Here is a 12817-nt window from a genome sequence, read left to right as displayed (position 1 = left end):
CCTCGAACTCAGAAATCTGCCTACTTCTGCCTCCTAAGTGAAACTATTACTTCTTATGTCTTTCTCCCTCTACCTCTGTGTGTTTATGTGTGTATGTGTATACTTATGTGTGTATGTATACATGTGTGTGAGTGTATGTGTATATATAGGTGTATGTGTATGTATGTGTGTGTCTGTGTATACTTGTATATGAATGTGTATGTGTGCATGTGTATGTATGTGGTGGATATGTTTGTGTGTGTGTGTGTGTGTGTGTGTGTGTGTGTGAAAGTATGTGTATGATGACTATTTTTGGTTGTCAACTTACTACATCTGGATTTAACTAAAACCAAAAGAATGGCTGGATACACCTGTGAGAGATGTTTGCTTAATTAAATCATTGGAAGCAAAAAGCTCCACTTCTAATCTGGATTTTTTTTTTCCCTAGCTTTTTGAGACAAGGTTTGTTGCATTCATTTAACTATTAGCACTACTCAAATGGTTCTACCAGCTACAGCGTGTGTTCCTCAACACCTGCCTAATGTTTTGGATTCGTGAATGAAAGACACACACACTGAGCCTTCTGTATAATATGCCTAAATCAGCTCAATGGCTGGGCCACTCCCAAGCTTGTACGTTGCTCATGCCTCCCCTTCTGATACTCCTAGGATTACCTACCAAAATCTATATTCCATCTTTGCTACCCAGACCCAAAGCCTCTGTCTCCCTGCCCAGCCATTGGCTGCCAGCAACCTTATTTACCAATTAGAGCCCACTGGGGTTAGGGACCTTCGATGCCGTACATGTAGATGTTCAAATTCCTGTGTAATTTGGGAACCAAATCAACATAATATAAGCAATAAACCAAATCCACAACAAGGTTTCTCTGTATAGCCTTGGCTGTCCAGGAACTTGTTCTGTAGACCAGGCTGGTCTCAAACTCATAAAGATCCTCCTGCCTCTGCCTCCCAAGTTCTAAGATTAAAGGTGTGTACCACCACTGCCCAGCTCTAAGCCTGATCTTTGAAATGGGAAGACATACCTTCAATCCAGATCTTGTGAGATGGGAAGACTCTCTTCTAATCTGGGCCACACTTTCTGCTGTGAGCTTATACAATGACATGGAGGAAGGAAGCTTCTCTCTTCATCTGCTTGATCTCACCTGCTAGCAAGTCCATTTGCTCTCTGGCATTAGAACCTACTTCTTTGAGATTCTAGCATAGAGCAAAAACCATCTGAGACATCCAGCCTTGTGGACTGAACAACAACTGGAGTCTCAGACTTTCCATTTATAGGCGGCCATTGTTGGATTAGCTGGACCAGGGCCTGTAAACCCAATAAATCCCCTTTACATATATCTAGAGAGAGACTCATTCTATACGTTCTGTTGCTCTAGAGAACCCTGATTAATACAGTATGTGTGTGTGTGTGTGTGCACATGTACATATGTGTGTGTATGTGTGTGTATGCATTTACATGTATGTGAGTGTAAAAGTATAGGGATTTTCAATGCCTGCTCTTGGCCTGACAAATAACATGGAGACCTTTATATTTATTAATAAGCTTCGGGTACTAAGGTGGGCAGATCCACAGCTATTCTAACTAGACTATGGTGGTTGGCTTACATCCCAGCCAACTTCCCAGCCACATGTATCTCTGTGTGTGTGTGTGTGTGTGTGTGTGTGTGTGTGTGTATGAATATGTATGCATGTGTGGAAACCAAAAGCCAACTGTGAAGGCTAAAGTATGTTTTAAATGCTTAAGAGATCTATAAAACAAAAATGCCTCTAGCCTGTAAACCCCACTTGCCCAAGGACAGATAACTTCCTGGAATGCTGGAGGTTGTGGTTCAAGTAAGATAAGAAGCCACCAGTTTTCACTTCAATAAACAAGGTTGGTTGTCCCAGTGTGCTGGAGGTGCGTCGGCAGAAAGTACATCAGTATGTATGCTGGCTCCAATAGAGAGAAGGCAGGAAAAGATGTAACCTGTGAGGGTTGCCTTCATAATGCCATGGACTAACACAACCCACAGCCGTTCTCTGGGAATCCCAGGTATAGACCGGACCAGAGTCCATTATTCTGGACAGTATTAAATAGTTTTAAATAAACCTCGGTGGGATTAGCACCACCTCAGGTGTTATTCTTTAGGAGTCGGACGCTTTTTTCTCATTTCTTTACTTCCTTCTTTAACAGCCTCTCCCCGCCCCCTTTTTTCCTTCTTTTAAAAAAGTATCTCTCACTTGGCCTGGATCTCACTGATTAGGCTACATTAGCTGCTGGTGAGCTCCAGGGACTCTCCTGGCTTCACTCCCCCATCCCCCACCCCACCACTATGTTGGGATTTCAGATTTGTACCACCAGGCCTCTGGGGTCCAGGGATCAAACTCAGATTCTACTGCTTGCTAGCTAGATATGCACTTTACCAACTAAGCCACCTTACCACCCCCCTTTATATTACTAACTAATTCTTTTATGTGTACTACTTGCATAGATTAAAGGGGTTTTTTTTGCCATGTCTGCCATATCTTTGAAGTTTTTCTTCATAAATATTTTTTAGATTAATCTGACATTTTTCCACATTCTAGAGACAGAACTTAACCCAAAGCATTAAACACCAACAGTTCATCAAAAAGAACCTGAATGTGCAATTTTTATTGAAAATGTTATTTTAATGGCAATACTGTTTATTATTTGATTCTTTCCCCTTATTCATGGCCAATACAATAAAAGGTCCCTAATATATTTGCAAATTATTTGACATTTTGCCAGTTAATTTATCTTCACAAATTTTCTCAGGATTAAATATTATTCAAAAAACAAAACTGTAGAACCAGATTGGTTTTAAACTTCTACAGACCCTCTTTTTTTTTTAAAGACATATTTATTTATTATTATATGTAAGTACACTGTAGCTGTCTTCAGACACTCCAGAAGAGGGTGTCAGATCCCATTACAGATGGTTGTGAGCCACCATGTGGTTGCTGGGATTTGAATTCAGGACCTTTGGAAGAGCAGTCAGTGCTCTTAACCGCCGAGCTATCTCTCCAGCCCCCCTCCCCCCAGAGACCCTCTTGCCTCTGCATCTCAAGTACTGGGATTGAAAACGTGAGTCACACACTGGCAATATTAGCCAATGTTTACTAGATTGTATGCACAGTAATTATTGAATTATAATGTCCTTAGTCATCATTGCTGGATTCTTTAAACACAGTATATTTCTGACAGCCTGAGTAGAAAGGTGAGGTAAAAGAAGCTAGAAAAGAAGGTCAGATATCAGCAATAAGTATTTTAGAGCATGTAAGTGCCACTAGAGAAAATTTCTTCCCCGGGGCAGGCAGCAGGTAAGCCTTCCCACAACCTCAGGTTCGTTTCCAGACAGTTGTTTGCACATCTGTCTCCCAAGCTACACTAAAAAAGGATGTGTTTGATAGAGGTAGTGTCTCCCTGACTGCTAATGATATTTTTCTGACTTGGGTTTTCTATTTCTTTTTTTATTTTGTTTATACAACCCTTATCTTCTAGCTTTTCAACCACTGGTTTCCCCCACTTCCCTTCTCTATAAGTGCCCTGAGGCTTCCTGACTCCTGATGCAAAGATAGTTATTATGTAATCAGTATTCTGCAGGCCACGGTCCTATGCAAAGGTCACAGACGGGAGCTCTAGTCAAAGCTGAGAAGAAAAGGTCTGGGTGTGGTGTAGATCTTTGATAGAGTGCTTGCCCTGAGTTACACAAGGCCTAGGGACCCCCAGCACCAGAACAAACAGAACATCAGGAAACACTGGGAAGAGGATGCTGTTCTTGAGCGAGTACTGGAACTGAACGTAGCATGGCCTTCCAGGCGGCAGCCATCTTGAATCTTATTTTTGCTGTTGGCCAATAGTCAATGAGAATCTACCACTAATTTGAAACAATAATTAAGGTAGTTCTTGGAACTTCTTGAAAAGTAGTTTCAGACATGTGGCAAAGCCTTTTTCTTAACCATAGATAAGAGTTTGTGAAGAACTGACCAGTGTGCTCAAAAACTATCATAGCTTCTTGCTCCCAGATAACCGCAATCCAAGACTACTCTTCTTTGGAGACTCCTCTCCTAAAGAGACCTCTTACCCGAGATTAGCTAAACCTGCCTCCTTGTTCGGCTATGTACATCAAACCTACCTCCCCAATTCAGATGTATAAAATAAATTTGATGAATTTGATGTAGCTGGTGCCCTCCAGAGAGTGAACACAGCCCACCTGATCCCAGCTTGTCCGTGTGTCTATCTTTTCTTCATTTCCTTGTTGCCCTAAGTCAGTCTTTGAAACTGAGCAGAGCATAGGCTCCACGTGCAGGAGCCTTACCGCTCCTCTTGTGCCACCAACCCTAGAGTTCTTCTGCACGGTGAGCTGCTGGGAATTTATCTTTCTGTGGTGCTCACCAAACTACAGATCCCTGGGTAACAAGCCCAGGGAATCTGACTCAGGAGTTACATCCGTGAGTCTTAATTTACTATTGCAATGGATACTGCTACAACTGAATGAAACTACTAGTTGGTGGGCTCTACCAGTGACCTGAAAGCCAGCTATCCTTACTGGCTCTACCACCGCCCAATGACTATTTATGCTCTTATGTAGTTTAGGTATTAGATATTAAACTGAGAGCCATGTGTATGCTAAGCATGTGCCCTACCACTTGTGGAAGAGTGGCTCTTATGCTTTGATTTAATGGGGAATCCGCCTGGCTTGTTTTAATATTTTTATTTCAAGAATTATTATTAAATTTATTATCATTTGTTATTATTATTATTAAAGGTGCACGTCTTTAATCCCAGTACTCAGGAGGCAGAGGCAGGCAGATTTCTGAGTTTGGGGCTAGCCTGCTCTACAAAGTGAGCTCCAGGACAGTCAGGGCTACACAGAGAAACCCTGTCTCGAAAAAAAAAAAAGAATTATTATTATTAATGTGTGTGGTGGGGATACGTATATGCCTTAGCACGTGTCTCAGGTCAGAGAACAACTTTTGGGAGCCTTTCCTTTCACTATGAGTTCTAGAGACTGAATGAGGTTGGCAAAGTTGCTGTATAAGTGTTTTTTACCCACTATGCCACGTGACCAGCTGATGGCTTCAAACTCTTAATATTCCTACCTTGTCCTCCCAAGTGCTGAGGGCATATCAATAGCTGACCCGGCTATTTTTAATTCAGTTTAGCTCCTGTATTTTTAGTGCCAAGATCAATCTGAACAATCTGACTTCTGGAGTCACATAAAGCTGAGACCAATTATCTTGGCGTTCATCTCAGATGTCAGCTATCAATAAGCTCTGCTAAGAGAAATGTCTATTTGTTTGCTTGTTTGTTTGTTTGGGTTTGAGTTAGGGTTTTACTTTGTTTTGTTTCTAGAAAAGGCCTCGTAGCCCAGGCAGGCCTGAAACTCCCACGTAGCAGAAGATGACTTTGAACTTCTGATGTCCCTGCCTCCACCTCCCAAGGGCTGAGACCACAGGCATGTCCGGTTTTATGTGGCGCTGGGGAATTTCTCACATGTTAGCCAGGCATTCTGCCAACTGAGTCACATTTCCAGCCCTAACCGCTGCCCATTTAAGAAGTAAGGAAATAACAATGTACAAATTTAAAAACTCAAACCAAATTCTTGGTAGAGAGAAGTGAGGCGGGTGAGAGAAACCTCACACAGGAAAACCAGACTGACACCATTCTAGGGTACAACTTCTTAGAACTAAGTCCTAATTCCTCAGTGCTGAGAACTGCCACTCCAGAGCTCACCTCTAGACTAGACAGGGGCTCCCTGGTCTGTGGGGCCACTGCCTATATAAATCTGACAAGTCCGATCATTTTTGGAGTAGAACTAGAAGCCGATGCTTCCCACAGACACCAGGAAACTAGCTGGACAAGCATGCAAGGCACTCACCGTCACTATCAAATTCTTTCTCTCTCAAGATCTATCTATCTATCTATCTATCTATCTATTTATTTATTTATTTATTTATTTTTGGTTTTTCGAGACAGAGTTTCTGTGAATAGTCCTGGCTGTCCTGGAACTCACTTTGTATGCCAGGCTGGCCTGGAACTCAGAAATCTGCCTGCCTCTGCCTCCCGCGTGCTGGGATTAAAGGCGAGCGCACGCCTGGCAAGATTTATTTTATTTCATTTTATTTTATTTTTTTTGAGACAGGGTTTCTCTATATAGCTCTGGCTGTCCTGGAACTCGCTCTGTAGACCAGGCTGGCCTCGAACTCAGAAATCCGCCTGCCTCTGCCTCCCGCGTGCTGGGATTAAAGGTGTGCGCACGCCTGGCAAGATTTATTTTTAATTATGAATAGGTATATGTATCTAAGTGTGGGTTTGTGGACATGAGTGCAGGTACTTGGGAGGAGGAGTCAGTACCTCTGGAAGTGAGTTACAGGCAGTTGTGAGCCGCTCAGTGTGGATGCTAGGAACAGAACTCAAGCCCTCGGCAGAGTCCTGTTCATTTCTAACCCGAAGCCTTCTCCCCATCAACCAGATTCTAACTGAGGGGAAACTAATACCCAGAACATTTATGTGGTAAACAAAACGTTTAGGCTGTCGGTTATCGGTGTGGAAGAAGAAGGATGTGAGGGAAAGCAAGAGGCGGACTTCCGGGTTACGAGAGATGTTTTATTTTGTGAGTTGGTGTGACCCCTCTCCTGTTTCTTTGTTATTGTTCTTGGAGCTACTCAGATATACCTTTTTGCTTGTTTGTTTTTAAGGCGGGGTCTCATGTAGCTCTGCCTAGTCTCAAAACTGCTATGTAGGCAAGGCTAACCTGGAACTCCTTCCCGTTCCTCCGACATCACCTTCTCCTTTGAAGCATGCATCAGAGCCATTCACCATCAAGCCCGGCTCCATATATTCTGTATGTTAAGTTGGGGTTTTGTCTTATTTTTCTAGACAGGGTTTCTCTGTGTAGCTTTAGCTGTCCAGGAACTCACTCTGTAGACGAGGCTGGCCTTGAACTCAGAGATCCACCTGCCAAACACTAGGATTAAAGGCATTTGCCATCACACACACACCCCAGCTTTACATAGGTTTTATATGTGTTATAAGGCACTGAACTTACAACTTTTCTTATAGGAAGCTTTATTTCAACTATGTTCATTTGGGTGTTATGTATAGAAACAGAATGAAAGCAATCTATTTGGGTGAATTATTAAAGTGAAACATTGTTGCGATTCATCATGTGAAGGTGTGTCTCTCTGTATATTCAAGTGTTAATGCTGTGCTTGCAGAGAGCTAAACATTAGCAGGATCTGGTATTGTTATTTCCTTGGCCCATCACTGGTCTCATATTTTGTAAATATTTGTTCTCCCTCACCTGCCTAAGGCAGTCTAGAATTGTATCTCATCGGCTTTAATGAAGGCCCATAGCTGAGCAGGAAGTGGAAGGTAGGAGATAGGGACGCTGGGAGAAGAGTTGGGACACAGGAGATTCAGCAGCACGTGCGGAGGTGGACTGAGAGCCCTGGCGGAAAGGTAGAACTGGCCATGGGGCAGGATGCAGGCCAGAATTAATCAGGATAGAGTCCTTGCAAGACTGCCAGCTAAGGCCTGAGCTTTAAAATATTAACAAACCTCTGACATTATTTATATAGCTGGCAGGTCTATAGAAAGTCCTGTTATAAAATATGATGAATAGAATATTATTTAAGTGCTTAAAATATGGTAAGGGAGAAAAGGCTTTTAAGTTACCAAAACAAAAGTGACAAAAACTAATAAGCATATGATGACCTCAGCCATAATAGAGCTGGTTCTTAGCAAAATGGATTTTAAACATCTCTCCTTATATTTTTCTTCTGTTGTTTTGTTTAGGTATTTGTATTTGGTTTTTGGAAATACAAATTCAAGCCAGGCAGTGATGGCGCATGTCTTTAATCCCAGCACTTGGGAGGCAGTGGCAGGCAGATTTCTGAGTTCGAGGCCAGCCTGGTCTACAGAGTGAGTTCCAGGACAGCCAGGGCTACACAGAGAAACCCTGTCTCAAAAGCCCACACCCCCCTCCAAAAAAAAGAAAGAAAGAAAAAAGAAATACAAATTCAGGTTTCAAACTCTCAGGCCTCCTGTCTCAGCCTCACAGGATACAAAGCATGGGTGACTGGCCTGATGATGTTCTTTTTAATAGTTAAACATTTTACTACCAAAGGAAAACAGACTGTTAGCTGGGTCTGGCAGAACATGCCTGTCAATGGGGGGTGGCCGCAAGACCAAGAGTTCAAGGTCATTCTCAGCTCTCAGGTACCCTGGGCTGCATGGGATGATGGATCTTGACTCAAGAAAAAGAAGAAAAATGGCTTTTACAAAAAAGCATGTTTTGGCCCCCCAATAAACCAGTATTGCCAGAAACTGCTCTGACTTCTAAGGTTTCATGCCTGAGAAAGTTTTCATGGGAAACAATAAAGGTCACAAAACAACTTTCCTTCAGATGTCCTGCCCTGTGCCGCAATGTTTGCCAAGAACTGTTTCCCCGCCTCCTGGTTCCTCTCATTGGCCCGTTGGTCTTTCCATCACAGGTGACCTCCAGTATCTTGGTCCCACATAGCTCAGGGTGAAGAGCTGAGTAATCCTGAACCTGGGGCTGCTGCCGGAACAACCTTTCACACAGTGCCCACTGCTCCCGGTTGCACAACATGTTTGACTGCGAGAGATAAACGCCAGGTTTACATTTGACTCCAGTCACCTTCGGGGCCAGCAGCCGGAGCCTGTAAACAGCACCCACTCCTTTAGAAAGGCGCGACTTTCCCAAAGTCCTGCCTTCCGAGCGCTGCGCCAGGCTGGGAGGAGGTGGACAAGGAAGGGGAGTATTCCAAAGAAAAAGGAGGCTACAAGCAAGCTCTCGACTCTGTTTAGGAAGAAAAGGAAGAGCCGAGCTGAAGCATTGGCCCTGCGGGGGGTGGGGGTGGGGCTCATTTTGTGAACTGGAATTTAAGAACTAAAACTAGTCCCCCTAACGTGTTTCTGTTTACCCATCAGAAATCAATCTCTGATTGGAGCAGGTACTTTTTCCTCCGTAAAACAGGCCAAAGAGGAAACGGAACTGTCTTAGTACTAAAATAATCTGTAATTTAATTGATGTTGCATGTTAGGCTTATTGAAGACACCACTATGAGAAGATTCTGTGCTTTGTTTTCTGACACTGAAAACTGCAGGGTGGGGGCGAGAAAAATCCCCCCACGACTTCACACAGGTTATAGGAGGAAAACTAATAGTCGAGAAGGAGGGATTTCAGTGGATTCTTTCAAGAATAAACATGTCTTACTCAGATCTTGAAGCCTGTGACTATCGAGTACATCTAAGTACATCGAGTTCCTTCTGTTGGTTGAAGCTAGGTTTGCTGCGTCTTGAGTCCAGATGGAACAATGACACTAAGACAAAGCCTTAAGCAATTTTGTTTGCTAATAAGATGTCAGACCACTAATGAAAGGGCAGCTTGCTTTGGCTTAGGAGAGCAAGCTTCCCATAGAAAGCAGCTCCTAAGTGTGAAAGAGCAATATTTGATTCCCTTCCTCCCTAGTGGTAAAAAAGATGTTTTTGAGTGGCTAGCAGAGAGGAAGAGAAGGCTAGCCGTCTACTGATAAGATAGGATCATAGGAACATTTGTTTGGTTTTGCTTTGCAGATGGGGACTGAAGCCAGGGAAGCTTGCCTGCTAGGCAAGCACGCTGTCACTGAATTATCCCTCCCCACCCCCACCCCTCCGGCCCACATAGGGAAAATTCTGTAGTCGTTAAGATCGCTGTCGGTCCAGCTGCCCTTCTCCAAGACTGAGTAAGACATTGTGAGCTCTTTAAGAAGGAGAATCACTTCATAGTTAAATTATGCTCATGGACATTACACGTGCCCGTTCATTAATATTTAGGGAACACACCGGCCTCAGCAGTTCCAAACACCTGAGTATAGACAATGCTTCTTCCAATGTGGACAGGAGTAAAACACCAAAGTTCATCTTCTGAATAATGAACCACCAGCTTCAGAGTGTAAATGCTGCCTCCTCCAGAGGCTAAGGGCCTCTCTTCCCAACCCTACTCCCCTCTATTCTCCCACTTCCTTCTCCCCTTCCCTATCCCATTTAGTTTTCATTTTTGCTCATTGTGCAGCCTGACTGCATGAAGCCCAGGCTGGCCAAGAACTTGCTTTGTAGTCAGTCCTTCCTTCTGAGCCAGCTGTGTGCTGGGACAGCATTCTGACACACAATAGGTATTTTTTTCAGTTCCAGGTATCAGAGCCAGGACTTAGAGGTCTAGGTAGGTGTAAGTGCGCTGCCATTGAGTTCCGCTGCTAGCCCTGAAATAGAGTATCTAGCTCACCGGGGGGGCTGCAGACTCTAGATGATTCTGGCCCTATCTATCTCTTAAAAGTCAATATCTGGTCCATTAAAAAAAAAATCACACAGGAAGTTGATGTGGGAGCATTGAGAATTCAGGGCTATTCTGGGCTCTATCACCAAAGTTTGTCTCTCAAAAACTAAAACCTGATAGAAAGAGTCAACATCAGACCCAATGAAACAGACATTAAAATAACAGATTACACCTATTTTGGAGAATCATCTATGTCTCCTCCCTGTTGGAAAGCTATGAGTGTATTTTTTAAAATGAATTCACCTTCAGCTGATGTATACTGTATTGTTGAGCAATCAGAGATTTCTTTGAGTTGATTTTTTTTTGTAGAAATGTCCCCAGAAAGCAATTTGAGCGATGAAGAATTTTTGTTCTTATCACAGTCTATTGCAAACAACAGTGGATCGTCCTGAAGTACATTTCATAGTTTTTATTTAATCCTAATTATTTTTATCATTGTTGTTGACATATCATCAAGCTTTTGACCTCCTTTCAGAACGTGCTCTTACTGACTAGAATGACAAAAGCCTCCGTAGTCCATGGGGAACCTGGAGGAGTGAGACAGATCTGCTGCTAGATGCATTCTCTCCACAAATGAGGCGAGGACCCTGAAGCCAGGACAGCAACTCAATGGCTTAATCCGGATCACAAAGTCAGTCTTGGCTAAAAGCCATTAGTGGATACTAGGTTTCTGATAAAAGCCCATTCAGTCCTTCCACTAAGCCACTTTCCTTTAGATAATTACTGTATAAAAACTACTGAGAATGGAAAAGCATCTGAAGCAAAGCAGATACAATTTCAATATTTAAGAAACTTTATTTTACAATAATTATATGATGTACAGAGTATGGGTAAAGGCAAATCCATAAGTGTAATATTTGTAACTTTAAAAAAAAATCTCCTGCAAGAGACAACTACATAAAAACAATCATACTAAAATTAAATTGGTTTTAATCTGGTTAGGGTTAGGGGTTTTGTTTATTTGGTTAGTTGGTTTGGTTTTCTGCATTCTAGGGATCGAACCCAGGCAGGGCCTCAGAGATAGTGGGCAAATGCCTTATCACTGAATTCCACCTGTAACTCTGAATTGTTGTTGTCCCTGTTTGCCTGGTTTTTGGTTTTTTGTTTCTGTTTTGTTGGTTTGGTTTGTTTTGGTCTGGTTTTTGAGTTAGGATCTCACTTCTTATACCTGGTAGGCCTGGAACTCACTGTGTAGACCAGGCTGTCCTCCAATCACAGATATGCCGGCCTCTGCCTCCCGAATGGTGGCTCATGCCACCACACCCAGTGCTCTGAGTTAGTTTTAAATTAAAGTATTGATTGTACACCTCATCAAGGAATTTTTTCTTTGCAACAGATGAAGGCAATTACAGAAAACCACGAACAAAATGCAAAGTTGTTGTGGACCTCAGTCCCATTGAATACTTCTACAAAACATCTCCTGCACGTAAGGCTCAGGGAACATTGCAGAAGTGGTAGGGAGACTGTGTTTTGTAAGAACCAGAGGGTCAGGGTTTTGCTGGAGACTGTGTCTTCTAGTAATGTCAGAACTATACCTCTAAAGTCTCACCAGCATGACTGCCAGTCTTATTTAGGGTTTCTATTGCTAGGACACACCACCATGACAAAAAATGCAAGTTGGGCCGGGCAGTGGTGGCGCACACCTTTAATTCCAGCACTTGGGAGGCAGAGGCAAGTGGATTTCTGAGTTCGAGGCCAGCCTGGTCTACAGAGTGAGTTCCAGGACAGCCAGGGCTACACAGAGAAACCCTGTCTCGAAAAACAACAACAACAACAAAATGCAAGCTGGGGAAGAAAGAAAGGGTTTATTTGGCTTACACTTCCATATCAGTTGTCCATCACTGAAGGAAGACGGGACAGGAACTCAAGCAGGGCAGGAATCTATAAGGAGCTAATTCAGAGTCCATGAAGGAGAGCTGCCCACTGGCTTGCTCAGCCTGCTTTCTTATAAAATCCAGGACCACCAGCCAAGATGTGACCCTGCCTACAATGGGCTGGGCCCCCTCCCCCATCAATTACTAATTAAGAAAATGCCATACATCTGGATCTTATGGAGAGATTTTTCTCAATTCCAGCTCCCTCTTTTCAGATATCTCTGGTTTGTGTGTCAAGTGGAAAGACTAGCCAGCACACTGCCTAAACATGAGCTGAATAAAGATAACACCAGTGGGCGTACCAAAGTGGATGTGAATGTGGTGGTGGTGGGGGTGTTAGACGTCTGGCCACGGTGGTGAAGAAAGACCATGAGAATTCAATCTTACACAAAGGACTAAGAACAATGTGGAAAGCAGGAGAAATGCTCTTCTCCAGGAAAAGCATATCAATAGGTGACCCAGTACCAAGTAGTTGTTCCTGAGAACATACATCCAAGTGACGATATACAGACTGAATAAGTTTTATTCAGGAGTATTATGTGTATGCACATGTGCATGTAATAATTAGTGGAAAAAGTGCCATTGATTTGAAAGAGAGCAA

The 12817-nt window shown here is 43.1% G+C and overlaps 1 long non-coding RNA gene across 1 annotated transcript; it reads left to right on the top strand.

Moving 5' to 3' along the window:
* Positions 1 to 1795: 1795 nt before the first annotated feature.
* Gm34894 lies at positions 1796 to 11992 on the top strand. The gene is made up of 3 exons (XR_381584.4): positions 1796 to 2031; positions 8499 to 10973; positions 11679 to 11992. It is a non-coding gene; the product is annotated as a predicted gene, 34894 (long non-coding RNA).
* The last annotated feature ends 825 nt before the right edge of the window (positions 11993 to 12817 follow it).

This window comes from Mus musculus, chromosome 12 (genome assembly GCF_000001635.26).
Source record: "Mus musculus strain C57BL/6J chromosome 12, GRCm38.p6 C57BL/6J".
NCBI lineage: Eukaryota > Metazoa > Chordata > Mammalia > Rodentia > Muridae > Mus > Mus musculus.
The sequence above is the reverse complement of the archived record's forward strand: the minus strand, read 5'-3'. Positions and strand labels throughout refer to the sequence as shown.